Consider the following 27,458-nt stretch of genomic DNA (forward strand, 5'->3'; position numbering starts at 1 on the left):
AGTAAAAAAAATTGAATCCTCCCACTGCTCACAAGGCCGACATCAATCATGCAAGTGTGAAATGAGTTAATTCTACATTATTGCAAAGTTAAAACTCACAGAATCATGCAAGTCTAAAAGTATGTTTTTCTCCCCCCATTACTCTTTACAGCTCACAACACTTAGGAGGGTCTTTTCTAAGTCACATGTGCCATCCACATTCCTGCTGCAGGCTAAAATATCTGACCATTCCCTTGATTGCTTCTCTTTGCCCTGACTCCCAGGGTTGTTCCCACACACCACTTTGCACTGCCATCAAGACTAAAACCCATTGATCCCCAACATTACCATTTACATTCAAATTATTAAACTGAATTAAGTGGAACTGGCAAACAATGTTACCACATAGTATACATGCCTGTTCAGCATATTCTTCCTCAGTTTTTTAGTAATCTGCAATTCTCTAATATTTTACTGTTCATCTGAACATACTGAATCCAATTTTATCTGGGTCTCTTTAATCCTAAATTCTTTTCACTTTTTTTCCTGTTTCATATTCCCTCCTTGTCCTTGGGTTACCTGAGCCTGCACAGTTTAAAAACATTGGCTCAAGGAACTCTGTTTGTTATTAATATATACACCTGGGATTTGCTGTAAAATATTGCAGGAAAAAATGTTTATATTCACTGTCCCAAACATGCCCTCTTTCACAAAAGTCCATTGAAATCCCCTTTAACTTGATTTTTACCTGTGTCCAATTGTAGTCAGCATTTTATGGCTGCTAAACACTCCATTTTCACTGTTTTTATCTCCTCCCATCCTCCACTTTCCTAACAATTGTTTTATACCCTTCTAAACTATGGGCTGCATTGATTTGGTTATGCCTCCCCCTTGTGTGCTTGCTTTCCATGTCTTTCCAAACACCTGACTTTAAAATTCAAGGGACTCGAATGATTTTTAGAGCAAGAACAGGGCCATTGCCTTTTTCCAACTAAAATTAACAAATTAAATTTGTTAACCCAGCTAATCTTTTGAAAATGTAGGTATCCATCTTTTGACTCTTAGATTTACTTCTGGTCCATAATGCCTATGCATATAGATAATGCTTTATTATGCAGACAATGTGAAGATGTCCTCCACCAAGATGAAACCCTTGCTAGAAGCTATAATATACAAAACTGATTAATTACACAACAGGAAACAAATAATATTTTTTCTCTTGATTTTGAAATTTCAACATTTCATTTAGAGCTGCAATTTCAAGGAAGAAAACAATCCCACAAAGCTTTTCTTAAGATTCATAATCATAATACACTGCTCAAAAAAATAAAGGGAACACAAAAATAAGACACCCTAGATCTGAATAAATGAAATATTCTTATTAAATACTTTGTTCATTACATAGTTGAATGTGCTGACAACAAAATCACACAAAAATTATCAATGGAAACCAAATTTAGCAACCCATGGAGGTCTGGATTTGGAGTTACACTCAAAATTAAAGTGGAAAAAAACACTACAGGCTGATCCAACTTGGATGTTATGTCCTTAAAACAAGTCAAAATGAGGCTCAGTAGTGTGCGTGGCCTCCACATGCCTGTATGACCTCCCTACAATGCCTGGGCATGCTCCTGATGAGGTGGCGGATGGTCTCCTGAGGGATCTCCTCACACACCTGGACTAAAGCATCCCCCAACTCCTGGACAGTTTGTGGTGCAACGTGGCATTGGTGGATGGAGTGAGACATGATGTCCCAGATGTGCTCAATTGGATTTAGGTCTGGGGAACGGGTGGGCCAGTCCATAGCATCAATTCCTTTGTCTTGCAAGGAACTGCTGACACACTACAGCCACATGAGGTCTAGCATTGTCGTGCATTAGGAGGAACCCAGGGCCAACCGCAACAGCATATGGTCTCACAAGGGGTCTGAGGATCTCATCTCGGTACCTAATGGCAGTCAGGCTACCTCTGGTGAGCACATGGAGGGCTGTGTGACCCCCTAAAGAAATGCCAACCCACACCATTACTGACCCACTGCCAAACCGGTCATGCTGGAGGATGTTGCAGGCAGCAGAACATTCTCCATGACATCTCCAGACCCTGTCATGTCTGTCACATGTGCTCAGTGTGAACCTGCTTTCATCTGTGAAGAGCACAGGGTGTCAGTGGTGAATTTTCCAATCTTGGTGTTCTCTGGCAAATGCCAAATGTCCTGCATGGTGTTGGGCTGTAAGCACAACCTCCACCTGTGGATGTTGGGCCCTCATACCACCCTCATGGAGTCTGTTTCTGACTGTTTGAGCAGCCACATGCACATTTGTGGCCCACTGGAGGTCATTTTGCAGGGCTCTGGCAGTGCTCCTCCTGTCCCTCCTTGCACAAAGGTGGAGGTAGCAGTCCTGATGCTTGTTGCCTTCCTACGGCCTCCTCCATGTCTCCTGATGTACTGGCCTGTCTTCTGGTAGCGCCTCCATGCTCTGGACACTACACTGACAGATACAGCAAACCTTCTTGCCACAGCTCACATTGATGTGCCATCCTGGATGAGCTGCACTACCTGAGCCACTTGTGTGGGTTGTAGACTCCGTCTCATGCTACCACTAGAGTAAAAGCACCACCAGCATTCAAAAGGGACCAAACCATCAGCCAGAAAGTATAGGAACTGAGAAGTGGTCTGTGGTCACCACCTGCAGAACCACTCCTTAATGGGGGATGTCTTGCTAACTGCCAATGCTTTCCACCTGTTGTCTATTCCATTTGCACAACAGCATGTGAAATTGATTGTCAATCAGTGTTGCTACCTAAGTGGACAGTTTGATTTCACAGAAGTGTGATTGACTTGGAGTTACATTGTGTTGTTTAAGTGTTCCCTTTATTTTTTTTGAGCAGTGTATATTTAGGGAGGGAGAAGTTTACAATATCTCACTCCTCAAACAACTAATCCTCACATAATTGGATTATTTCAAACACTCCTAGCAAGCTACATAGTCTTGTAAGATGTTGTTAGATCTTTGGAGCTAGGAAATTGATTTGTATTGATAAAAATAGTTCAAATGTTGCAGAGAAATATGTCAGGAATATATTTTACATAATGTGTCTTCTACTGCCAGACAATCCAACATCTTGTACCATGCTATAATGAAGATATGACATGATGCTGAAAAAAAGAGTGTCTAGTCTTATTAGGTTGAGACATTTTGCAGTGATACGTGAATCAAATAATTGGATATATTAAGTCTAAACTAAATCCTGGGAGGTTGCCATTTCAACTGTTTCTGAGATGATTGATCTATGCTCTCACCTGAAAAAAGAAAGAAAGAAAGAAAGAAAGAAAGAAAGAAAGAAAGAAAGAAAGAAAGAAAGAAAGAAAGAAAGAAAGAAAGAGAGGAAGAAAGCCATTCTACTCTGGTAGGATGATCAGCACAAAGATTGCTAGTTCCATTTGACATGTCTAGTTGGATTGTGAAAACTTGCATAATTTATTCTTTCTACTCAAACTGGACTTACCAATTTTGATCAAATAGTACTACTGAAGTCATCTACATCAGTCAAATATACAATAACTGAATTCACACATAATAATAAACCACGACTTTTAAATCAGGATTTCTTAACAACCATGATAATTTGGACTATGCCATAATCACAAAAATTATGGTTTGGCTTGATGTTTAAGGTTCTACCAAGTATACTAACTAACATCAAGAGCTGATTGAGTAATTATATGCCATTAAATCAATGTTGGCCACAGGGAGAGATCTTTTTCCAGGATCAGCAAGAATTAGGTGTGAGGGAAAAGATGATTTCTGATGCATATCACAAAAAATCCCAAAATATTTCCACTTTACACTCAGGTGAGTGTATTCCCTATGGTCAGAGATCAATAAGACTGGAATAAACTGCATTTCTGAGCAGAAGCCACATGCTTTTTAAGGCTGCCTAATGCTATTTATTGCATCCCTTCATTCAGTTGTACAATACAACCCAGATCAAATCATTTTTTTTCTTCAACAGACTAGGTTGTTTCAAAAAGGTTTACAGTTTATCCTATTTTTGTGGGTAGATAAAAAGGTTCCATAAACCATCTTTTTCCAAGGTGAAATTAATCCAAAGACTTTCCAGTTTTACTATTTTATACTCCTAATAGTAGTCATAAAGGAGAAGGGAAGAGATTATATATCGCGGGTGTCAAACTTGACTGCATCATGTGATGTATCATGATGTATCATGACATTTTTTGCCTTAGCAGAGCCAGGGTGGGTGGGACCTAAATATGACGCATCCGGCCCATGGCCAACCAGTTTGACGAGCCTGTTATACATAGCCACAATTCCTTTTGTTTAGTTGGTTTGTTGCAATCCTTGGAACTTAAAAAAAATTAAGATGGAAAGTGGGATGAGGAACTATCTAATACTAGTAATAAAATTACTGCCTTGGCTACCAACCAATAACTGCCAAGAATATATAAACATGATTGCAGCAATAGATAAAATATTTTGGGATAGGGCCAGAACACACTGCAAGCTGATCAAAATGACTTCTTTATTGTTGAATGCCTATTTACAAAAAATCTCACCAGACTGACTGCATTCCCCTGGGAACAGACAGATCTGGGGCAGTAAGATCTACACCACTTCCTCCTATGCAAGGACTTAAGTTAGTACCCTCTTTACACCTTCCCTTACTCTAGCTGAAGGTTCTATTATTTCTAGACGATGTTTATATTACTCTGTAAAGTTAATGGATCACAAGTTGATTCATTTATTTGTTTGTTTTGGGGAGGTGGAAAGACTTGGAATAATAACCAATTACGCTAGAGTATTCTATAGTGTAATAACTTTTAATTTAAGTTTTTCTCAAGGACATCATTTAAAGTTTTAGGCAAAATTATTTCTGCTTTGAAGCATAAATCACACTCACTGAAAAATGAAGTAGTAACATATGCAGATGTTATCACCTTATAAATACACGAGAAGAATTAAAGAAGGTTTTATTTTGTTTCACCAAGAGAGCGTGAGAGAAGAAGAGACATTATTTGGTAAGTGCTTGTTCTTTTACAGCTAACTTATAAAAAGCACGTTTCAATTTTAATATTGTTATATATTTCAACTACTTTTAAAAATACTTTACAGAACATTTTAAAAAAGAGGAAAAACAATCTTAGTGGGTGGCAGGACACACCTCCAATTAAATGTAGCCATTGAAGAAAAGCAAACAAATGAAAATCACTTTGTGGTAACTTTTCCTGCCAGCACTGAAATAGAATTGTGCCCAGTATGCCAAAAGGCTTCTATTTTCTCCCCCATGCTTCCTTAATTTTCTGCAAAGAGCCAAAGATAAGCCCACATATATTTATGTGAGATTTCTTGTGTTTTCTTTCCTGGGGACAAAACTCAGGATGTTTAACATAAAGCTGTAAATTCAAACCTTCAAAACTAGTGAGGTCCATTGAAGTCAATGTTTTGCTTCTCTTTTTGCATTCAAGATTTTGGAATCACCCAGCATACTCTAAAGCTCCATTTCTACCACTTGCATGAGGACTTAGCAGAGGAAAGGGGACATCAATTGCTTGGCCCCTGACTCCATTCCATTTTATTTCACAGAGTGCAGTTAGAATGGTTTCACCTCCAAACCCATTGTGTGTTTAGTTTGCAAAGGGGCAGGCCAGGGACAATGCCATTGCTGGAGACTGTCAGCATCATTGGGGGAGAACTGGGAAGCAGTCTGCCCTGAATTGTTTACATTTATTATAGAGATGTTTATAGCCAATAGCCATATTCTTTTTGATATGGGTTATGAATAGTGATATATCACAAAGATGCAGGGACAAAAGTTCTAGCTGATTTTTATGGGATGGCATTTCAAGGATTGGAAGCTGATGTGGAAACATCAGTGCCTGAACTCTTCTATCTGCAGGTGCATTGCCCAGAGGAAGGATTCAGAAAAATAAAGATACTGACCTCATTCATATGCCATTTTCATTTGTTTATCTGTCCTTCCCTTCACATTCACAGGCACTCCTAACACAAAAATTGAAGACACTCATTATAGTGAAATAATTGTGAGCACTGTGATCTATGGTAGTCTCAGGATAAGTGATCTATGGGTTGTCCTCTTTTCAACAATCTTTTAATAGAATGATCAAACCGTTGTGATATTTAGCCAGGATTCCTACTGAATGCTTCGGTTGATGTTTTCTTCTCCTAATTTGTTGGATCTGCTCAGGGCAGTGTTTCTCAATCTCAAGTCTAAGATGTGGGGATTTCAGCTCCCAGAATTCCTCAGCTGCACTGGTTGGAAAATTGTGGGAGTTGAAGTCCATACATCTTAAACTAGATTTAGGTTGAAAAAATCTGGTCTAGGGACAGTTCTAGATGAATCAGATATGATTATGCTTTTAATTTCTTGAACACGCCACTGGAAACATTAGAAATCCTAAGAAAGGCTTGCACTTACTTGGTTCAGCATTTTCTTTCTTATGTCATGATTAGTGTGTCTGCATGATTTTAATTATTATCATTTCCCCCTGAAATTATATAGGTAAAGTACTCTGTGATATTTGAAATGTGAATTATTAGCCCACAACTCTATGCTACTAATTTCCTTTATTCCTGCCAGGACTGCAAATCAATTTTTTAAACTGCTATTTTTTAATGTGGAAAATAGCTGTTGGCACATGGCATTTTTCCACCATGGTTAAGGCTTATTGAATTTTGCAGCAATGTGCTGCCGTGCAAATCCTATCCAGTTGAAAATACCAGTCTTAAAAGGGTCAGAACATTCTCTGGATTTCATCAGTTTTCCAGAGGAACAAACAAAGCAGCCCACTCTGGTTTTGCTTGCACCACCATTTTACAGTGTTATTGTTTTTAATTAATTTTTTTGCCCTTATTTTCCTTCTTCCTTTACAATCCTCCCTGTGTTTTTTTACCTAACTTATTGCTACTGTTTCCTCTTACTGTGGCAGCTTTACAAGACATCTGGTTTATTCACTCAGCTCTTGCTCATTCCTTCCTTACAAAGATCACCTTCCACAAGAAAGGTCTTAAAAATAATAAAAATAAGGGTGTATGGGAGTACTGTATCTGAAATTCCTCTTCATTTTTATCTTCAGGATAAGGAAAGGACCCTATTTCAAACTGTATGCTCCTAAGAAAGGTAGTAAAGAAAGCCAAGTCATTTTTGGTAAGATTTTTTTTTTAAAAAAATTCAGGATACGTATATATTGTGAGGCTATTGTAGCTTTTTGTAGAAGAATTAAGCAAAGATGAAAAACATATTTTGGCTTGCGATGAATTGGACAAAGTAAAGTTAATGAGGGAGAGTCTTGCTAAAAACTCTAATTCCAATTATTGTTTTGATTTGGTCCAGTGATCTCAAAACCGGTAAAGCTGCTTGCATGGCATATAGTTCCATTCCTCTAGTTACTCCAAAAACTCATGTTTATTTGCACATCTATTTTATAAGTCTTTCCTGGATATGTTACCTTAAAAGTTGAATTAGACATGCCAGGATTTCCATATACAAGTTATACAGTATAGCCACAGCTAAGCCTTTATTCACTCAGTGACTACAGTTTGATATGCATTTGCTAGTGAGTCGGAAAAAATGGGCAGAAATTTTGTAAGTGAAATCAAGCTTATCAAGTTGTTAGATATTGCATGGTGCTTAGGTGTAATAAACTCTTATTTGTAATTAAATCCCTGAAGTATGAAAAATTCTTTTTAAGATATTTAAAAATGTAATTAAACAGGAATGGCTTAATGTGCCAAGCAAGGGTTTGATTAAATGACTTATGATGAATAATAATATGAATAATAATAACAATAATGAGATAGGAAGATCTTTATTATTTCTTGTAATGGTTATAATGTGCATTATAAGTATTATACTTCTTTTACTTTCCATGAGTTTCATACTAGGGGTGGGATAAGTATGCATAAAGATATAAGACCTCCAAAATACATCTGACTCTATAATTTTTGCAGGCAAGCCAAAGTACATATAACTCTGAACCCCATGCTTTTAACCATTTTTCTCCATTCCGGCATCCAGCAGCTCTGATGATAATGCAGTGTCCACAATTTGTCATGGCTGGGAATTTTGGAAACTGTTTAGCAAAGACTCGGCTAAAGCATAATGCCCGTAATTCCAAGGTCTTTTTCTTCCAAGTAAAACATTAATGGCTTTAGTTGACCTTGGAGGCTACACCTGAAAATTACAGCTGGTCCAAAATGCAGTAAAGTATGCAGGTTTGAACATCTTAAGTTTTCCCATAGCTCTAACTTTAACTCTGACCTTAACCCACTGCTATGTGGGTTGCACTGACTTCCCCCCCCCCCCAAATTTCCTAGATGCAATTTAGGTGCTGGTATCATCTTTAAAGGCTTGCATAGCACAGGACAAGGCTATTTCTGGGATTGGTTTTTCCCAAATTATCTTCACATCCCACCAGGTCAGATAATGTAGATATATTCTAAGTCCTTTGTCTTAAATGTTGTCACCTAATGGGACCTAGGAATTGTGCCTTTTCATAGGAGCCCTTGCTGTGTAGAATACCCTCACTCCTGAGATTTAACAGGCCTTTATTCTTCTAGTCCTCCAGAAGCTCTTAAAAGCTAGTTCTTCATTTTCTTCTCAGGCATTTAGATGAGTTGAGACTGGAGCCCAATAATCATGCTTGTAATTGCTGATGGTTGGTTAGATCATTGGGGCTTACTTTAGCTGTTTCCGATGTTGGCTTTATTATTTCCCTCCTGTAGTGCATAAGAGAGGCAACCATACAAGTCAAGCAAGAAAATAAACAAATATACCCATTATTTCAGCTCGTCATGGCAATGATATATCCATCAGTAATAAGATTAGCTTCTAATTGTTAGTGTACCTGGCAGAGAATTGAATTAAAATCAATATAACCCAACCAGCATTGACCAACTGGTTGATGTTGTGGGCTAAGAAAGTCATCCAGCTGGCTTTTATGCTTAAGGCAGGACTAGAACTGACATTCTTCTGGTTTCTAGCCTGCTGCCTTAACCTCTAAACCAAACTGGCTCTTATACAAAGGAGTTCAAGAGTGATTTTCATTTTTTTTAAATGCCATAACTGAACTGTATGTTCATAAATCAAGATAATATATTCTTTCTGTCAATACAATGTATGTATATATTTTATAAAAGAATCCTTATTCTTTCTTGGATATTAGTTATCAAGTCACATTCATATTACTCAAAACAAATTTTGCACCTAGTGTATTATAAGTATGCTACATTTTTTTCTTTAATGACACCCCTCCCCTTCTTTAATGACACCCATAGATTCAGAAGAATGATGTCTGAACATACCGCCCACTAATAGGCTATAACCCAAATGCCTAATCTTAGAACATAGAAAGATGTATTTATTGAGTTTGGCACCTAATTTTGGAAAGATACTTGGATGGCCTATGAACTGATGCCCTGCTTTCTTTTGTTCTTAATCCAAATGGGACATGTTTAGACATGTCATCTGTCTTTCTAAAGACAAATCAAGAGTGGGTTTTTTTTTCCATAGTTGTTTTGGAAAAAGTGTAGATTGAAAGGAAAATAATGTTTCAAATGCAAAAAGGATTGATAATCTGGCAATCACTCTGAACACTCAAGTTCTGAAAGGTAAAGGTTCCCCTTGCACATATGTGCTAGTCATTTCTGGCTATAGGGGGCAGTGCTCATCTCTGTTACAAAGCCAAAGAGCCAGCACTGTCCGAAGACATCTCCATGGTCATGTGGCCAGCATGACTAAATGCCGAAGGTGCACGGTACTCTATTACTTTCCCCGCAAAATGGATCCTATTTTTCTACTTGCATTTTTACAAGTTTTTGAACTGCTAGGTGGCAGAAACTGGGACAAGTAACAGGAGCTCAGTCCATTATGCGGTGCTAGGAATTCAAACTGCAGAACTGCCAACCTTTCTGATCGACAAGCTCAGCATCTTAGCCACTGAGCCACTATGTCCCCACAGGTATTTAACCACTGTGATTGAAGTCTGAACAAAATCAGGGGTGTCCAGCTTTTTCCATGCTGAGGGTTATGGTTGATTTTTAAGTAGTTTGCTATGCCCCTCTCCCAAAAAATTGTGGGTGATGCCAGAAACAAAGAATTGATTTTGTTAATGTATATTTAAATTTAATTAACATTAAGTAGAGTTAATGTGTTTAATTTTCAGCCATTTGTATATTCCTTTACATTGCACTACATTTACATTATAATTTACAATTGTAACTACTTTGGAAAGCTATGGCATTTCACATTCTATGTAAGCAAACATTGGACTTTAAAGAAGCAAAATAGGAAGAGTATTGACACCTTTGAACTTTGATTTGGGAAAAGATTCCTGAATATATTGTCGACAGCCGAGAAAGCAAATGGAAAGATTATCAAATAAGTTAACTATGGGTTCTTACTCAAGATAAAAATGACCAGGTTCAATTTATCCTACTCTGATGCATTATGCAAGAACCAGTTTTCTGGAAAATGCTCTAAGGTTCAGAAAGATGGGAGGAAAGGGAAGAGGTAGATGACCAGCACCAAGATGGATGAACTTAGTTCCAGTGGTAATGAGTGCACTGTTGGGAGACTTAAAGAAAAGGTTAGCAATAGATCGTCATGCAGAAAATCTATCTGTAGTTGCTTAGAATAGAAAATGACTTGATGGCACATCATCAATCAATCAATCAATCACTTTGGGAAGATAGCTGAGGAACATAATATCCACTATATTCAGATTTATTCAGACAAGAAAGACTATTATTCCTCACCACCATGTTGAAAAGTTTGGCTTCACGATGAGACTGCCACTGAAGTTTATACGCTTAAACAGTCAAATGTCACCTTTCAGCTTGCCAAGACCGTGGGGATACTGGTTAGAGATATAGTATGGAGAGATATAGTAAATCTCCTTGTGTACCTTTTTCCTCCTTTAGTAACCCCATTGCCACTTTGCCCTATAAGGCAGCATTTTTCTATCTTGCTCCTACACTTGTTCTGGGAAAAAAAAAAGACATTAAAAGGAGATATGGCTGCAGTCCCACACTTAGCCAGTGCAGAGCTTCGCCTTGCAATATACTGTATTATGTACTTTATCAGCCAACTTTTAAGAAAGAAGGAAAAATGAGATCAATACTGGGAAAAAACATCTCTCAAAATGAATGGTCTCCTCATATCAGAGATCGTTGTTGGTTTGTTTCTCAGTGGCTTTTCCTGTTGTAGAAAACCAAGCTTAACCGATGACATTATATTTAAACTATTTTTTTAGTCTCATTTAAGACAAATTATTACTCACATTCTATATCATTTAGTCTACTCCTATCTGTCAATACATATACACATTGTGTTAGGCAAAGAAACAAGACATCACCTCAGGGTTTTTTCTTCTCTCTCTCTCTGTCTCTGTCTCTCTGTCTCTGTCTGTCTCTCTCTCTCTCCATGTTTTAGAATGCTACCATTACTATAATCACATCCTCCTACAAAAACAGTTTTCTGCTGTTGAGAAAAAATCTGAACACTGATGGATTGACTATCTCATTCTTCCCTATCCAGATGAAATGAATATACATAAATCTGCATTGAACAAACAAAGGTCTGGATTTGGTATTAGTAAGGACAATATTGTTTCTCCCTGCCTTTGACCTATCCATGAATTGTGACTATGTGAGTATTCTGTACAAATATTATGAGCTGTGGTGGCACAGTGATTAGAATGCAGTACTGCTGACTTCTGCTGACTGTTGGCTGCTTGCAATTTGGCAGTTCGAAAAGTCAAGCCGCGGCAGCCCTTTTTATAGCGGCTGCTTGCAGCTCGCAACCAATGGCATGTGTTTAAACTTCCCGTCGCTTATGCGGCCAATCGGAACCCGTTGTTCTTAACCAATCATTACGCTGTGTTAACTAACCAATAGGAATGTAGTATTAGAAGTCTATACGTGAATACACCACACACACACCCCTTGGTTCGCTCCAATGTTACGTGATGTAATTGCACAGGTAGGCGGGGCTTTTGTGAGTCCTAGTTGACCTGCGCAGTTCAGTCTCTGTGTTGGTCTCCACCGGTTTGGACAGGCCTGCTGTCCTTCCCGCTCTTCTCTTAGGAACCTCTTGGAAGGGTGTCTCAGCCATGCTGCTCCTGCTGTGCCTTGTTGGGTTGATTGGATGGTCTCTGTGGTCTCCCTGCATTGTGCGCGGGCAGGTAGAGTCGGCTTGGCTGTTTCTTTCCTGGTGTTCCTTCAGTTCTCTTTTCTCGGAGTCTTCTACTTGTAAGTAATTTTTATTTTTTTCTGGGTTCTCGGCTTCTGGTTGGAGGTTTGTAACTGGACTATTTTCATTTCCTTTATTATTTAAGGGTTCCCCCCCCCTCTGGTTTTTTTATTACTTTCTGGGGGTGCTTGGGGAAGTGTTTGTTCCATGTTTCGGGGAATGTAGGTGTTTCATTCGACGTGTCGTGACCGTAGTTGATCGATGTGTCTTTTCCACGATCTGCCGTCAGCTGTTTCTAGTCGGTATGAACGAGGGCCTGTGATTTGTGTGATTGTTTCCGGTAACCACAATGGTTTTCCGGTAAAATTTTTTGCACATACTAAGTCACCTGGTAAGAAAGACCGGTACTTACTGGAAGAGTCTGGTGGCTTTTTGGGGTTGTAAGTGGGGTGCAGTCTGTCCAAGTAAGAACGCAACTTTCTTCCCATCAATAGTTCAGCCAGGCTCTTGTTTGTTGCCGTGCATGGTGTTATATGTTGGATGGTGAGCATGGTATTGATTTTTTCTTGCATGTCATTTCCTTCAAGCTTTTCTAATGCTTCTTTCATGTAGCAAATCATGCGTTCCATTCTTCCATTTGCCACCGGATAAGCTGGCGCTGTCAAAGCGTGTCTTATTCCTTGTTCTGCTAGGAATTGTTCAAAAGCCAAAGCTGTAAACTGTGGCCCATTGTCCGATACTACTACATCTGGTAGACCATGGGTGGCGAAGAGTTTTTTTAGTTGTTTGGTGACGGCTTCTGTTGTTGTTGAATTCATGATGATGACTTCTAACCAGTTGGAATAGGCATCCACACTGATTAGATAAGTATATCATTTTGTGGGGCTGGCAAAGTTCATATGGATTCTTGACCAGGGGCCTCTGGGTGTCTCCCATTCAAGAACCGGTGCTGAAGGGGGAGTGGATCTGGATGATTGGAATTTGCTACATGTTTTGACCCATGTTTCAATGTCTTTATCTATTCCTGGCCACCAAAAGTAGCTTCTGGCCAGGGACTTCATCTTTACCATGCCCGGGTGTCCTTCATGTAACATGTTTAGCACGTCCTCTTGTAATATTTTTGGAACAACCACCAGATCTCCCCACAAAATGCACCCTTTTTCAATTGATAATTCAGTTTGCCAGTTTTTAACAGTTTTAAAAGTCTCGTTTTTTTCATTTTCCGGCCAACCCCATCCCACCCAGTTCAGTATTCGGGCCATCAGTGCATCTTTAGCCATTTCCCTTGCGATGTCCAATGTGGTGATGGGCCAATTTGGAATCATTTCAATTTGTAGGGTATGCGTGGTGGGAGCTGGATCATCATTGTGACCTGGCTTAATGCACCTGCGTGGAGTATGGCTTTCCCTGGATGATAAATGAGTTTGTAATTGTAGGCTGCAAGAAATTCTGACCATCTTGTCATTCTTGGAGACAGGATGTTGGGGGTGGCCCTGTCTCCAGCTAGGATTCCCAATAGTGGTTTGTGGTCTGTGATTAAAGAAAATGTCCTACCGTATAGGTATTCATGGAAACGTTTCACCCCCGAAATGGCTGCCAAGGCTTCCCTGTCCAGGTGGCTGTAGTTCCTTTCAGTCTTGGACAGCATCTTGGAATAAAAGGCGATCAGTGCTTCTGTACCATCTGGTAGTGTGTGGCTAAGTATTGCGCCTATGCCGAAAGGTGAAGCGTCGCAGGTGACAGTCAGAGGTAGTGTGTCACTGTATTGGATCAATACAGATTTTGATGTGATTAAGTCTTTGATTTTTTGGAATGCTGTTTCTTCTTGGTGGCCCCATTTCCAATTGGCTTTTTTATCGAGGAGTCTATGCAGTGGTTCCGCTACTGTTGCCTTCTGTAGCAGAAAGACATGATAAAAATTAATGAGTCCCCAAAATGCTTGTAAATCCATTTTGTTTTGGGGTCTGGGAGCTTCCTTTATTGCTCGTATTTTTTTGTTTGTGGGGTGGATTCCCGCTTCATCAATAAGGTATCCCAGGAACTCAACCCGATTTGTGGCAAGTTGGCATTTTTCTTTTTTTAACTTTGAGTCCTGCTTCTCTAAAATTTGACAAGACTGCCCTTAATCGGTCTTTTAGTTGTTTTTTATTTTTGGCTGATATTAGTACATCATCAAAGTAGGGAACCACCCCTTTTAATCCTTGGAGAAGGCATTCCATCAGGCTCTGGAAAAAGCCAGGGGCCATGCTGACACCAAATTGTAATCTATTGCATTTAAAGGCTCCTCTATGTGTTACAATAGTTTGCGCCTCTGCCATCTCAGGATCAACCAACTAGCGATGTTATTTTTTGTAAGTTTAAATTCCAGGGTACCTTAGTTGTTGCTTTTACAATTTAACCCAGGCAGCCAAAACTTTCACTTCTTATCTTCTGCCTGCACATTATTTTCTGGTTGAGTTCTTCTTTGTGGTGGCCATTTCTGACTACCGCTGCAACTGCCTTCAGGAAAGGGAGTAATGGCCAGCTGAGGAGGAGAGATGCAGCTCTCCTCGACCCTGCTGGCAGTCTCCCCCATCTTCACCACCTCTACAGGGTGGCTTAGCCCCGAAACCAGCCGGCTCGGGGCTCTCCAGTGGTGAGCCCAGACAGAAACTGCACACTATCGTGGATTTCCGTCTGTCACCGAAGCCCTTCAAACCGGAAGTCCGATCGCTTGATTCTTGAAATGTCCTAAAACTAAGTATGGAGTGAAATCAAACAATATGCATGTGTTTGTGTATTTATTATTTATTCCGGTTGGTGTTTATTTTGATACTAGGATTGTACATAAAGCAAATCTCTCTCCTCAGTTAATTGACCCTTAGATGAAAACGTTTGCAGAACTATGTCAAAGGGAAAGAAATCCTGCAACATTGAATTAGTTTCAATCCAATTCATTTGGAATAACAGTGTCCATGGATGTTTCAAGAAAGTCAGGATGGTAGTAATAATTATAGCTTAACCCAGTGATGGGATTCAATTTTTTTTTACTACCGGTTCTGTGGGTGTGGCCTGGTGGGTGTGGCAGGGGAAGGAAAAACCTCCAGTCAGAGGTTGCTGGTTCTCTGAACTACTCAAAATCTCTGCTATCAGTTCTCCAGAACTGGTCAGAACCTGCTGAATATCACCTCTGTCCTAACCCATTTTCATGTGCTGCAACCCACATAAACAAGGGGCATGTTTTCATCTTCATCATCATCATAGTTGGAAAGGATCCTGGAGATCTTCTAGTCCAACACTTGGCTCAAGCAGGAGCCCCTTCACCATTTCAGACAAATGGATGCCCAGTCTCTTCTTAAAAGCTTCCAATGATGAAGCACTCACAACTTCTGAAAGCAAGTGGTTCCAATAGCTGATTCTTCTCATTGACAGGAAATTTCTCCTTAGTTTGAGGTTGCTTCTCTCCATGGTTAGTTAATTGCTTCTTATCTTGCCTTCTGGTGCTTTGTAAAATAAGTTGCCTCCTTCTCCCCTGCTTTAACTTCATGCTAGTAACTGTCACCATGACCTCCACTTCTGGACACTTCTGATTCAGAGGCCACTGCTGTTTATAGAAAGTAAATTGGCACGTGAAATATAAGCATGCATTAGACTTGGCAAGTGCATATTTAGTATTGTAAGCAAAAGGTCCCCTTCATTAGTAAGCAAAGTGGTAAAATGATACACTACCCTAGAATTAACGCTGCAGCTCTTTATGTTCTACTGAAACAGACTGAAAAGTATCCCTGCATTTCCACATGATTTAATCAGATCAAAGTACCACACTTAAGAAAGGGTGTTGTCTATCAATTGTGCAAACTGATACTGTGACATGAATTATAATTTTTTCTGCTATTTGAAGCACTCTCATCAAAAGGAGATGCTCTGTCACTTGTTGAAGTAAAAGAGATAACAGTGTTACCTTTGCAAAATGTGCTAGAGATATGAGAACTGGTTGTCTGGATGTGAACATCCATCCTTTAATTCTTCTACCTTCCTAAACAAGAGCCATGGAATTCAAACCAAAATGGGCCATGTGGGGTCTCATGGGAGGGGTGGGGTGGGAGGTGTAGGACCAGACAGGAGTGGGATTTGGGGATTCTCCAAATTGCACAGAATCTTAGCTAGGGGCTCTCTGAACCCTTACAAACCACCAGCAGCCCACCCCTGGTGCTGCCACTTTAGAAATAGGTTCCACTGTTAAATCATTGTTATTATATCAAAGTATTTTTCTAACATTCGCAATGAATCTGCTTTCCTATAATGTATTATCATTTTTCACAGTCCGCACAATGGAATTATAAATAGGGTCACAAACATCACAGATCACAGCTTGCACATTTCTACATACAGATACAATGACTTCAGGACATAGAAAGCATAGTATATAGAAATCACCTTTAGCCCCATTCAAGAGTTCTTTGACTGTATGGGACAGAAGGCATGTGCATGAATTCTGTCACAACATTCCTGAGTATGTCAGTTCTATTATCAAACTTCTGAGTGAAATCTGAAGGGAATATAAGATCTGAAATGAGATTCTAATAGTATTTGGCTGAGTGCTTTTAGAAGGCTGTCCATGATGGAGAAACATGATAGCACAGATTCAGCTTAATATGGTTAGAAACTCCCTTTAGGCCTTTCCGCTGAACACAAAAAGATCAAATGCAGAGAAGAAGGGTGATCCACATACAGATATTGGGAAAAATAACTGGTGCCTGAGTCCCTAGCTCTCTTCAACAGTTCATACATTTAGATAATGTGCCAGATAGGGATGTACTTTTACATCATGTGGGGGGAAAAAACCCTAGATGTTGATCAATTATTTTACATGGAACTTGAAGAACTAAGGTACAGTCAGCTTGTGAAAATCTAAACCCATAAATGCTAAATAACATTCAAGGAAATAAATAGGAAAGATATAATTTTCTTCTAGCAAGCATCTGGATAATTTCATATTAAACATTTAGTTATTTATATCAGGGGTGTTACCTAAATTAAGAAAAATTTATTATGATAATTTGTTATGATTGTTATGCAGCAGGAAAATGAAATTGCTTCCACTACTCTTTCATACATTTCTTTCTTTCTTTCTTTTTGTTTCCTCTGTTCATTTTTAATGTTAAGTCATTGCACTGGAGATTGGTTTTCCAGTACTATTCACCATATTTTTCTCCCTTCGTTACAATACATATAATTCCATCAACCAGTTGCATTTGTATTATACTCTAATCTTGTTTTGGTATAATGCCAATTTCTACTTTGCTTAGGGTTTTTTCTTTTGCTTAGTGTGTTGGACAAATGAAATATGTTCAGTGTATGATATAACAAATTGTATAAGACAAAGAAAATGGGCTGCTTTGGTAGTCAGTTTAAGACTGTTGGGGTTGGAGTGTTTTTACCCTGTACTATGTTAAGAGTGGGAAGTGAATGCCTTTCTCCCCCTTGTATCTCCTAACCCTTTCCCCCAACTTCATTTCCTTCCCTTAATTTCCTATTTTATATTTCTTTTGTGTTCTATATAATGAAACAAATAAAAATGATAAAAAGGGGGGGGGGAAAGACTTGCCTGAACATATCATCCATATTGATACCTGTGAACTATATCAACTATCAGGGATTCTAGAGATAATCAAAACTTATCAAGACAATAACCAATAGGTCAATATTCTAGGGCCTATTTCCTATGGATTTTTCTGATTATTTTATAATTCTGTCCAATAGGTAGCCATCTCTGCACCTGGTGGATTTCATTAATGAATGGCATATAATATAAAACATGTCTTTATTTTTACCCATTTAAAGTCCCTTCCTCACGTTTTTGCAGGAAGTACTGTGAATTACAGCTGGTCTTTCTGCACAAGTCCATTGTCTCTCAGCTACATTCATTTTGTAGCAACCTTGTTCCCATATATAAAATGTGGCAAGGAATGGGCTGCTTTCCCTAAAACTATGACCTCTGTTTTAGAGCTGCATTGAATCTTCTCCCCTTCTTCTATTTTGTTTTTGTGAGATTCATAGTGCCTGCATTTTTCCATAACCCTTAATCAAAACTCTCATTTCCCCACTCACTCTTTGTATAAATCAAGTTGCTTTCCACCCTTTCTCAGGAGTTTGAGTGCAACTTCTTACTTTAATATTATTCTGCTTTATTACAAATTCTATTTTTAGAATATGTTGAGTCCTTTTTTTTTTTGAAGCAACTAGGTCTAGGAGAAGGCAGGTCAGCACATCCAAACAGAAATTAAAAGAGAACCATGCATTTTCTCTCTACAATCTTTCTCCCACACCACCCAGCAATTTTCTTTGGCTTGATTTGTACAGGGATGTCAGTCTTTTGGCTTTTGATTTACTATTCAAAATCTTTTTGAGGAGAGAATAAATTAGACAGCTGCCATCCAAACTAAAAGACTGAAAAGTCATCTGAATTTTTTGAGCAGGACACACCCTTGTCTTCAAGCTTTGTGCAGCTCATAAGCCAGTGTCTTAGCCAACTGCAAGTCCAGTGAGCAAAATGCATCAGCCAGGTCTTGTCAATCTGGGTGTTACGCAGCTTTGGGCAAAGGCGAGGTTTTTACCATGTTTGTGCCAATATAAACAAGTGATTCAGGAAGAGTGGTAGTATCCCCTTCCAGACTGGATATATCTATTCAACAATGGGTTGTCTTGGAGGAGGGGATTTGAAAATGGGGTATCAAACATCTTAACGCTAAAAGAGAAAATGGGTCAGAAAAGGATAAATAAACAAGAAATCACAAACTCTACCCACCTTCTCTGCCTCTTTTCTCCTCACTTTTAGCTCTTAATCAAGATGACTGAATCCCCTGCAGAGGGTCTCCTTTGACTTGGTCAGCAGAATTTTTCATGTAAGAGAAGCAAATGGATAAGCTACAGCACATAATGGGCTCAGTTTAGAAGGGTTTAAATGCCCATGTGAATGAGACATCTTTTTTATTAGGCACCATAGGGATTAAATAGACTCTTGGGACATGCACAAATGATACACAGGAGATATTCTGAGGACATGTTAATAAATCCATGCTGGAAAGTGGTGAGAAGTCAGTTAAGATGAAGGCAACAAACACTATAGTCAAAGTTGGAACAATATTGCCAAAGTGGCATGCTGCATTCTATATGCCTAACCCATATGTTGAATAAGTAGCAGTAGCACTTAGATTTATATCCCGCTTACAATGTCTATGGAGATTCTCAGTCATCCAGGTCAAGGTTGCCCCAAAGGTGCTTTTTCAAGAGGCAACTGGACTTTCTGGTTTTTCTTTGAAGACGTTTCGCTTCTCACCTAAGAAGCTTCTTCATCTCTAACTGGATGGTGGGGAACTGAAGGAATTAAGGAGAACAAATCCTTCCATTTCCCACCATCCAGTCAGAGCTGAAGAAGCTTCTTGGATGAGAAGCAAAACATCTTCAAAGAAAAAATGGAAAATCCAGTTGTTTTTTGAAAAAGCATCTTTGGAACTGTTTCATAGTGCTTTACAGCCCTCTCTAAATAGTTTACAGAATCAGGATATTTCCCTCAACAATCTGGATCCTCAGTTTACTGATTTCAGAAGGCGGAGTCAACTTTCAGCCACTCAGAATTGAACTCATGGCAGTGAGTAGTGTATTAGCCTGCAATACTGCATTCTAACCACTGTACCATCATGGTAGAGTTGAGATCTGAAAAAAAAATGTTCTACTCATTTAATATATTTATATCCTGCCTTTCCTCAAGATGCCATCCTTAGGGGCTTATAATGTTTATTTTCATTTTTATCTGACAATATAAACTCTGTAAAGTTGATTGAGTTTGTATCAGAACTTGAATCTCCCTGGTTCCACTCTAATTATTGCACAATATTGCCTCATATGGTTTGAGACTTATATTCATCAGTTAATGTTTGCATTTAAGATAATATGGCATTCTTTATTAATATTTTTATTAGTATTACTATCTGTAAACTGATGAGACCCCATTTAAAGACTAAAGTAAGGATAAATCAACTTTTTAATGCAAATTAGCAAATAGCCAATTTACATATATAAACACACACAAACACGCACACACCTATACACAAATACACATACACACACACACACACATATATACATATATAAAGAGCCATTTAATTCCTCAAATCTGAATTTTGGAGCAGCAAATGTCTTACAATAAGGAAATGTGTGCATGATATTCAGAAATAGCCTGTAAAAATGGGTATGCAAGAAGCAAACACTTTTCAAATGCATATTAGGAAAAATACCAGAAAAATGAGCATAACATTTCTATAAATGTTAAAAGACTGCATTTGAAAGTTAAAAAAAACTTCAACTTGGAAAAGCAGCAGTGGCCATGCTTTTTTATATTTCTCCTGCTTTGCTGGTTTGTTAAATCCCAAATAATGTTAAATTAACTGTTACAAAATAACAGCACTAGGAAACAGTATGCCATTTAAATTTCCCATAATACACTGGATTATGCCAAGATGTTGAGGCATTATGAGTAATTTTGCAAAGAAGCCAGGAACTGAAAATCAGGTCCTTCACAATTTGAGATCCAGCTTGTTAACTCAGAAAGGTAAGAATATATCAGAGAAGTTAGTGTAGAGCTCAATTTCAGTTCCTGAAGATACTACTCATGAGTTTCATCACTCGGTACTTTTGTGTGGATGTGTACAAAAGAGCAAGTGCAGTTGTTTGAGTACCAATAAAGATTTTCTGAGCTTTTTTATAAGTAGCAGATAATAGTGAATATATTTGCAAACAGTTATAATTCCCAAACAGTCCCACAGAGAGTATATTATCTTAAGCTGATCCAAAGTCCATCAAGTCCAGACTGTCCAAATTTCATACATCTTGGTAAACCACAATGTGATTTGATTAGTTTGGCTTCATACAATGTACAAATTCAGCCAATTGTGGCCAATTCAACAAACTGTAATTCATAAACTATGGCTTAACATGACGTAAACCTGGCCTCTGTTTAAAAACATTTACAGCTGATCAGCCTTGAGTAACAGAGCACATTCCAATCCCACAGTCTGGATATTTAGTGCTAAATCTGGATCTCAGAGAAGCATCCATAAACTGCTCCTTTAGGGAAGCATATTCTGATCAAAACAAATTGAGACCAACTCCTCAGGCAGAAGATCTGTCATTTTCAGCTGTGGAAGCTCCATCAGGCTTAGAAAATGTTCCTTTTGAAATCACTACCAGCAGCAAGTGTGAAATTTTGCTTATTCTTAAAATGATTATACATTTTCATGAAATATTTCCAAGGTTACTCATAAATTTTATTTCAGCCAATATTGAAAAATACGTCATTACACTCTGGATTAATTTATACCTGATAAAATTGAGTTTTTATTACAGGCATTTTTCCTAACTTCTAGCCATTCCATAATTAGATAATTCAATAATAATCAGAGATTATTTATTTTGCCATATTAGTTGTATATTATAATCTGAGAGCTGCCATTTTGAGGACTGTGTGATCAAAAGTCACAACAAAGATCTAGGTGTGTGTGTGTGCGTGCGTACGTGCGTGTGTGTGTGTAAAACAGAAAATGCCAACTTTATTTCTCCTGCCAGTGGCCAATCCAATAAGTGGAGTCTGACATCAGACTCCACTCCTGTGACCATATTTGGTAATATTTAACACCCCTCCCCTCCTAGTTAGCATTCCCCCAATCAGTGCCCATGTACCTTACATAGTCACATAGGCAGGCAGGGCTTCATGGGGTGCAACTGGACCTGCGCACCTCACTCATTCCTGGGATGGCAGCCTGTTCGGATGGGTCTGCTGTTGCTCTGGTCTCTCTCTGTGGAACAGTCTCAAAGTCATCTTGAGAAGCGGCAGGGCCTGTTGAGCCTGAGGCCTTTGAAGTACACTGCAGGACCTCCCCTTCTAAGGTTAAGTGTCCCAATGCTCTCTTTGGGTTTGAGACTAGGCGGTTACCTATTTCTGTGTGTTCTGTGGGTAGGGTCTTTGCCAGGGCCAGTTCTGGCTGTGTGTGTCAGGCTTCTGGCTGGTTATCTGTGATAGGGACCCGGCCTCTGATCTGGTCAATGAGCTAGTCCCACAATTTTCCTTCATCTGTCTCTGCCTGGTATGATCTGGGCCTGGTGATCCCTACAACTTTCGCCGGCACCCAGGTTGCCCCCCCCGCCCCTGTGTAATTATGTGTGTAGATCGGGTCCCTATGGTAAAGTGCCTGCACGTCCCTGTGGAGTCTGCAGGGGTCTCGTTGCTGGGGTGTATTCTGTCTAGGGTTGACCTAAACCTTTGGCCCATCAGCAGTTCAGCTGGGCTGTGGTGTGTTGTCGCGTGGGATATGATGTGCTGGGCTAATAGCATTCTGTCAGCCTTTTCCTGCCAGTCCCCCGGGCCCATCCTCTTGAGGGTTTTTTTGGTAGACCTGATCATTCTCTCCTCTTGACTATTGGTGGCTGGGTGTGCCAGTGCAGAGAATGTGTGTCTGATCCCCAACCCCACTAGGAACCCCTCAAAAGGCTGCAATGTGAACTGACGCCTGTTGTCGGATGCTAGGACATCTGCCAGCCCGTGGGTAGAAAATAGTCTCCAGAGCACCCTTATGGTTGCCTCCATAGTGGTTTACTTCATAATGATTACCATTTAGAGTATGTGTCCATCACTATTAGGAATGTTTGTCTTTGGCAGGGCCCGGCAAAGTTGATGTACCCTGGGGCCCACGGAGATGTGGGTGTTTCCAATTTCACAGGGGCTGCTGATGTGGGTGTAGGTTGGGTTTCTTGACATGGGGTACAGGCGGCAACCCAGGCCTCAACCTCCTTGTTTAGCCCAGGTCACCACACATAGCTTCTGCGAGGGCTTTTATCCAGACAATCCCTGGGTGACCCTTGTGCAGCAATGTCAGCACCCTAGTCCTTAGTGCTGGGGGGATAATAACCCTCTCCCCCACAACAGGCAGCCCTTGATCACTGACAGTTCAGTCTGTCTGTTTTTAAATGGCTTAAATTCATCCCTGTCTACAGTTTCCGGCCATCCCCTCCACACCCAGTTTGAAATCTGTGCCATGGTTTTGTCCTTAGCCATAAGTCTCGTGATCTATGTCAACGTCATTAGTCTGGGCCGGGGGCTTTCCACTAGGAATACGGAAGTGGAAGGCACTGGGTCTTCAGCAAGGTCTGGGAGGGGACAGCGGCTCATCACGTCAACATTGGAAATGTCTTTTCCTAGTCTGTGGATTAGAGAATAACTATAAGCAGCCAGGAAAACAGTCCATCTTAATACCTTGGGTGAGAGGATACTTGGTGTGGGTTTGTCCCCAGCGAGGATGCCCAGCAAGGGTTTGTGGTCAGTAACCAAATCAAATTGTCTTCCACAGAAGTAGTCATGGAAGCACTTGACACTTGCTACAATGGCAAGAACTTCCTTGTCAGTTTGACTGTAGTTCCGTTGCGGTTTGGACAGGGTTTTAGAATAGTATGCAATGGGGGAGGGGTTCTCTCCCGTTGGGTAGTTTATGGCTGAGGATTCCATAGGGGGAGGTGTCATGTGTTAGAGTTAAGGGCAGTGTTTCGCTATACTGAATGAGGACATTGCTGGAGGTTAAATGCTTTTAATTTTTTTAAAAGCCTCAGCTTTGCATTACCCCCAGGTCCAGACATTCATCTTGCCTAAGAGTCAATGGAATGGTTCTGGGATGGTTGCCTTCTGTGGTAGAAAGATATTGTAAAAGTTGAGCAACCCCAGAAATGCTTTCAGTTCTACTTTACTTTGGGGGGTTGGGGCTTCCCTTATTGCCTGTAGCTTGCCACTTGTGGGTCATATTCCTGACGTGTTGATGAGGAAGCCCAGAAACTCCATTTGGGGGATGGCCGGGTGGCATTTATTCCTTTTTAATTTAAGTCCTGTTTCCTGGAATGTCCCCAGCACTGCCCTCAGCCTCTCTATTAATTGTTCCTGGCTTTCAGCTGATATTATAACATTGTCAAAGTATGGTATTACCCCCAGGATATTATGTAACAGCCTCTCCATGATGCTTTGGAAGAGGCTGGGGGCTACGCTTACTCCAAACTGCAGCTGGTTGCATTTAAAAGTGCCCCTGTGAGTGACGATCATTTGTGCTTCAGAGGTTGCCTCGTCGACCGGCAGTTGCTGATAGCCCTGGGCCAGTTTTAGTTCAGCAAAGATGTTTTCCTGCCTGTAGGAATGTAGGAGGGGCTGTACAACTGGCACTGGGTAGGCACTTTGCTGCATGCCCTTATTCAGGGTGGTCTTGTAGTCTGCCCAGATTCTCACTGGCCCGTCTGGTTTGACTGAGGTGACTATTGGGGTCTCCCATTTGGCGTGGTCAACCAGCTCAAGGACTCCCTCGGCAATTAATTTAGGCCTTAGGCCAGAGAAGTTTGAATCACTCTTTCCCCAGCAGGCTTGGCAGGTGGTAGAGTCCCTTGGAAACTGCCATATTCTATCCGGACTGGCTTTCTGTCCAGGTCAGGGATGCTGTAGCCTTGGTAGTCCTTCAAAATGATATTTTGTGGTTCTAGCTGGTCACGTCACATGCTGGGCTGTAGTTTCTTAAGAGTGTCCCATGAGATTATGGAGATGTATGACCCTGAGTCTACCTCCATCTGACATGGGTTGCCTTCAATGCTCATGGTGGCCATGATTTTGCTGGTTTCGTAAGTATCCGTTCACCTCACTTGGGTTTGAGTGTAGTCAATGAAGGTGAAGTGCTCTTCTTCTGACGTCATCTTTCTTTTTGAATTTCTTTCCAGGATTCTTCTGGCCTCCCTCTTTGTGGCCATATTGTCTGGTGGGAAGGATGTTCTCCTGGCTTGCCTGCTGGTCAGGTGGCTGGCTCTGCATACCTCCGTGATGTGTCCCTTGTGGTCACAATACCTGCATATAGTGTCTTTAAAATGGCATGCCGAGTGGTAGTGATTTCCTCCACAACCCCCTCATGGCTTGGTCACTTGCTTCCCCACTGGCTTACTGGATTTCACCCTGTGGATGTCCTCCTCATCCTCATCACTGGTCTCAGAGTTTGAAGTGTCTTGGGTCATGCAGCGATTGACCTGGGTGGTATGCACCTTCCTGGTCCCTTTGATTCATGCAGCAGAGTTGTCGGAGGATTCCGCAGCTCAGGCCTTGTTGATGGCTTCCTTGAATGAGACATCTTCTTGGGTCAAAGATGCTTTTATAGGGTCAGGTCTGTCATTCGAAGGTTGAGCCAGTCCCGGATCATGCCCTTGATATCGGGAAACTTACAGTTCTTTGACAGCTTCTGAAGCATGACCACAAATGTATTTATTGTCTACCCCTCTCTCTGGCTCCGCATATAGAATTCATGGTGGTTGGCCAGATAGGAGGGGGATGAATCAAAATCCTCCTTCAAGGCTCGCTGAAGCTTGTACCAGGACACACTGTCCAGCTTGTTAGCCACGAGGGTGACCGCCATCTTGTAGAGTTCCGCATCACAGTATGTTAGGAACAGGGCTCTCTTCTTTGCATAGGGGATGGCCTGGAGTCCCTAGACTTCCAGGTGTAGTTTGAATCATCCCATGTAGGAGAACCATTTCTCCTTGGCCGGATCATAGGAGATTGACATCGGGCAGTGTGCCATGTTGGTCAGTGGGGTCGCGATTGTCGTAGTGGTTGGTAAAATGGTGGCCTATTCCCATGAGATTGTCCTTTGTTCACTCCTCAACTCAGGATCCCACCTTCATCACCAGTGTTATGTGGGCATGTGGAGTGAAGAAGCAGGACATTGTAGGAGCAGGTAAAACCTCTTATTCATCTGTTAAAACACAAGCCCCTCAGCTGGTGCCAGCTTATATAGCTGGAACCGTACAATGTTTCAGCCACTGATGGGACTTTATTACTCCTGCCAGTGGCCGATCCAATGAGTGGAGTCTGACATCAGACTCCACTCCTGTGACCATATTTGGTAATACTTAACACTAAATGCAGTGGCAAAGTTGTGACTGTAGGTCATTTAGTCATGTTATATTCCAGCATTATTAAATGAGTTGTGTTGTGATTTGCTACCTAGTCAGCTTTAAGATTATGCTCATAAATTATGAACCTTACATACAGGGATTCCTGAGAAAATAACTCCTCCTGTTTAGGTTGGCTCAGCTACTTTACTCATCTTTTTCCAAGGTACCCTGGTTGTGTAATTTGTTGCCGATAATTGTTTCACACAAACAGAAAAGAGGACCTTCTTGATTGCAGCACTTTTTCTATGGAACAACTTCCCATAAAGTTGAATTCATTGGATTATAATCTAGGAACAGGATGTTTTCATCTTTTCTCTTCCCACCAGAAATGAAAATTATGCACAAATGTACCCTTATGAGACTTTACTGGCTATTTGTTTTATAAAATACTTTGTGTTCCTTCCATAAAATAGTATCTTGCCCATTTTATTCTAAATACATTGACAGTCATCTAGAATTTTTTTAAAAAAACCTTCAGATACCATTGTTTTCAATTATTTATTGCCCCAATTTCAAAGAACAGCTCTGGAATTAAACCAGGAGGAAGTTTAACTGACTTGCTTAAATAATCCATTTCCTCAAGGCCACCCACTGAAATGAATGAGGTAACCCCCTTAAAAGGATTTCTATACAAGATGCAATGGCCCATCTTGCCTAAGATTTGTGAATATTTCCAAGGATATGTGCTTAGCCCTGTTCTCCCTGATGTTGTTGGCAAATGTCCAGTGTTTTGACTGGTCAAATTCCAACTGTTTAGCAATGTATCATGCCTGTATCTGTATTACCACTCAAGGAAAAAAAGAACATGAAGTTTCCAAACTGAGAGAGACAACATGTTCTTTGCCATTGGCACACCTTTGAACAATGTATACCATCATTACTCCCTTCTTCCACATGTGAAAAGAAGTACTCGGCACATGTTAATGAATGATTCAAGAGAATTTCCAGCCATTCTAGAGCATCAGATATAATTCTCTCACATCCCCTTTTAAAATATCAATATAGAAGTTCTGGAAAGGGTTATCTATTCCTTTCCTGTCCTTATTTGAAACAGGAGGTTGATAGAAAAAGGGTATGGGGGGAAGCACATTGAAGGAAAACAAATGGGGGCTGACAATTATTGGCTCTGGCTTCTCTGATTAGCTTTAGATTCATCACAGATTTAATTCTCAAGAGAGACCTCTGTGGGAATGTACAATATACAATAATGTAAGAGTGCTAGTCAGCTAAACATTTTTTTTCAAGTTTTA

At 40.2% G+C, this 27,458-nt stretch overlaps 1 long non-coding RNA gene across 4 annotated transcripts in view; it reads left to right on the forward strand.

The window, feature by feature from the left end:
• The first annotated feature begins 4,514 nt into the window (after positions 1 to 4,514).
• LOC148126048 (uncharacterized) overlaps positions 4,515 to 27,458 on the forward strand; it is a 124,475-nt gene continuing 101,531 nt past the window's right edge. The window contains exons 1-2 of one of the 4 annotated variants that reach the window (XR_015742720.1): positions 4,515 to 5,017; positions 7,094 to 7,164. This is a non-coding gene — a long non-coding RNA (uncharacterized LOC148126048). Of the gene's footprint in view, positions 5,018 to 7,093; positions 7,165 to 7,539; positions 7,603 to 11,553; positions 11,665 to 27,458 lie in introns of those variants that run through there. The other 3 variants (XR_015742719.1, XR_015742718.1, XR_015742721.1) reach the window with 3 other exon arrangements.

This window comes from Pseudonaja textilis, chromosome 3 (assembly GCF_049901715.1).
Source record: "Pseudonaja textilis isolate UNSWEBS1 chromosome 3, rPseTex1.2, whole genome shotgun sequence".
Lineage (NCBI taxonomy): Eukaryota > Metazoa > Chordata > Lepidosauria > Squamata > Elapidae > Pseudonaja > Pseudonaja textilis.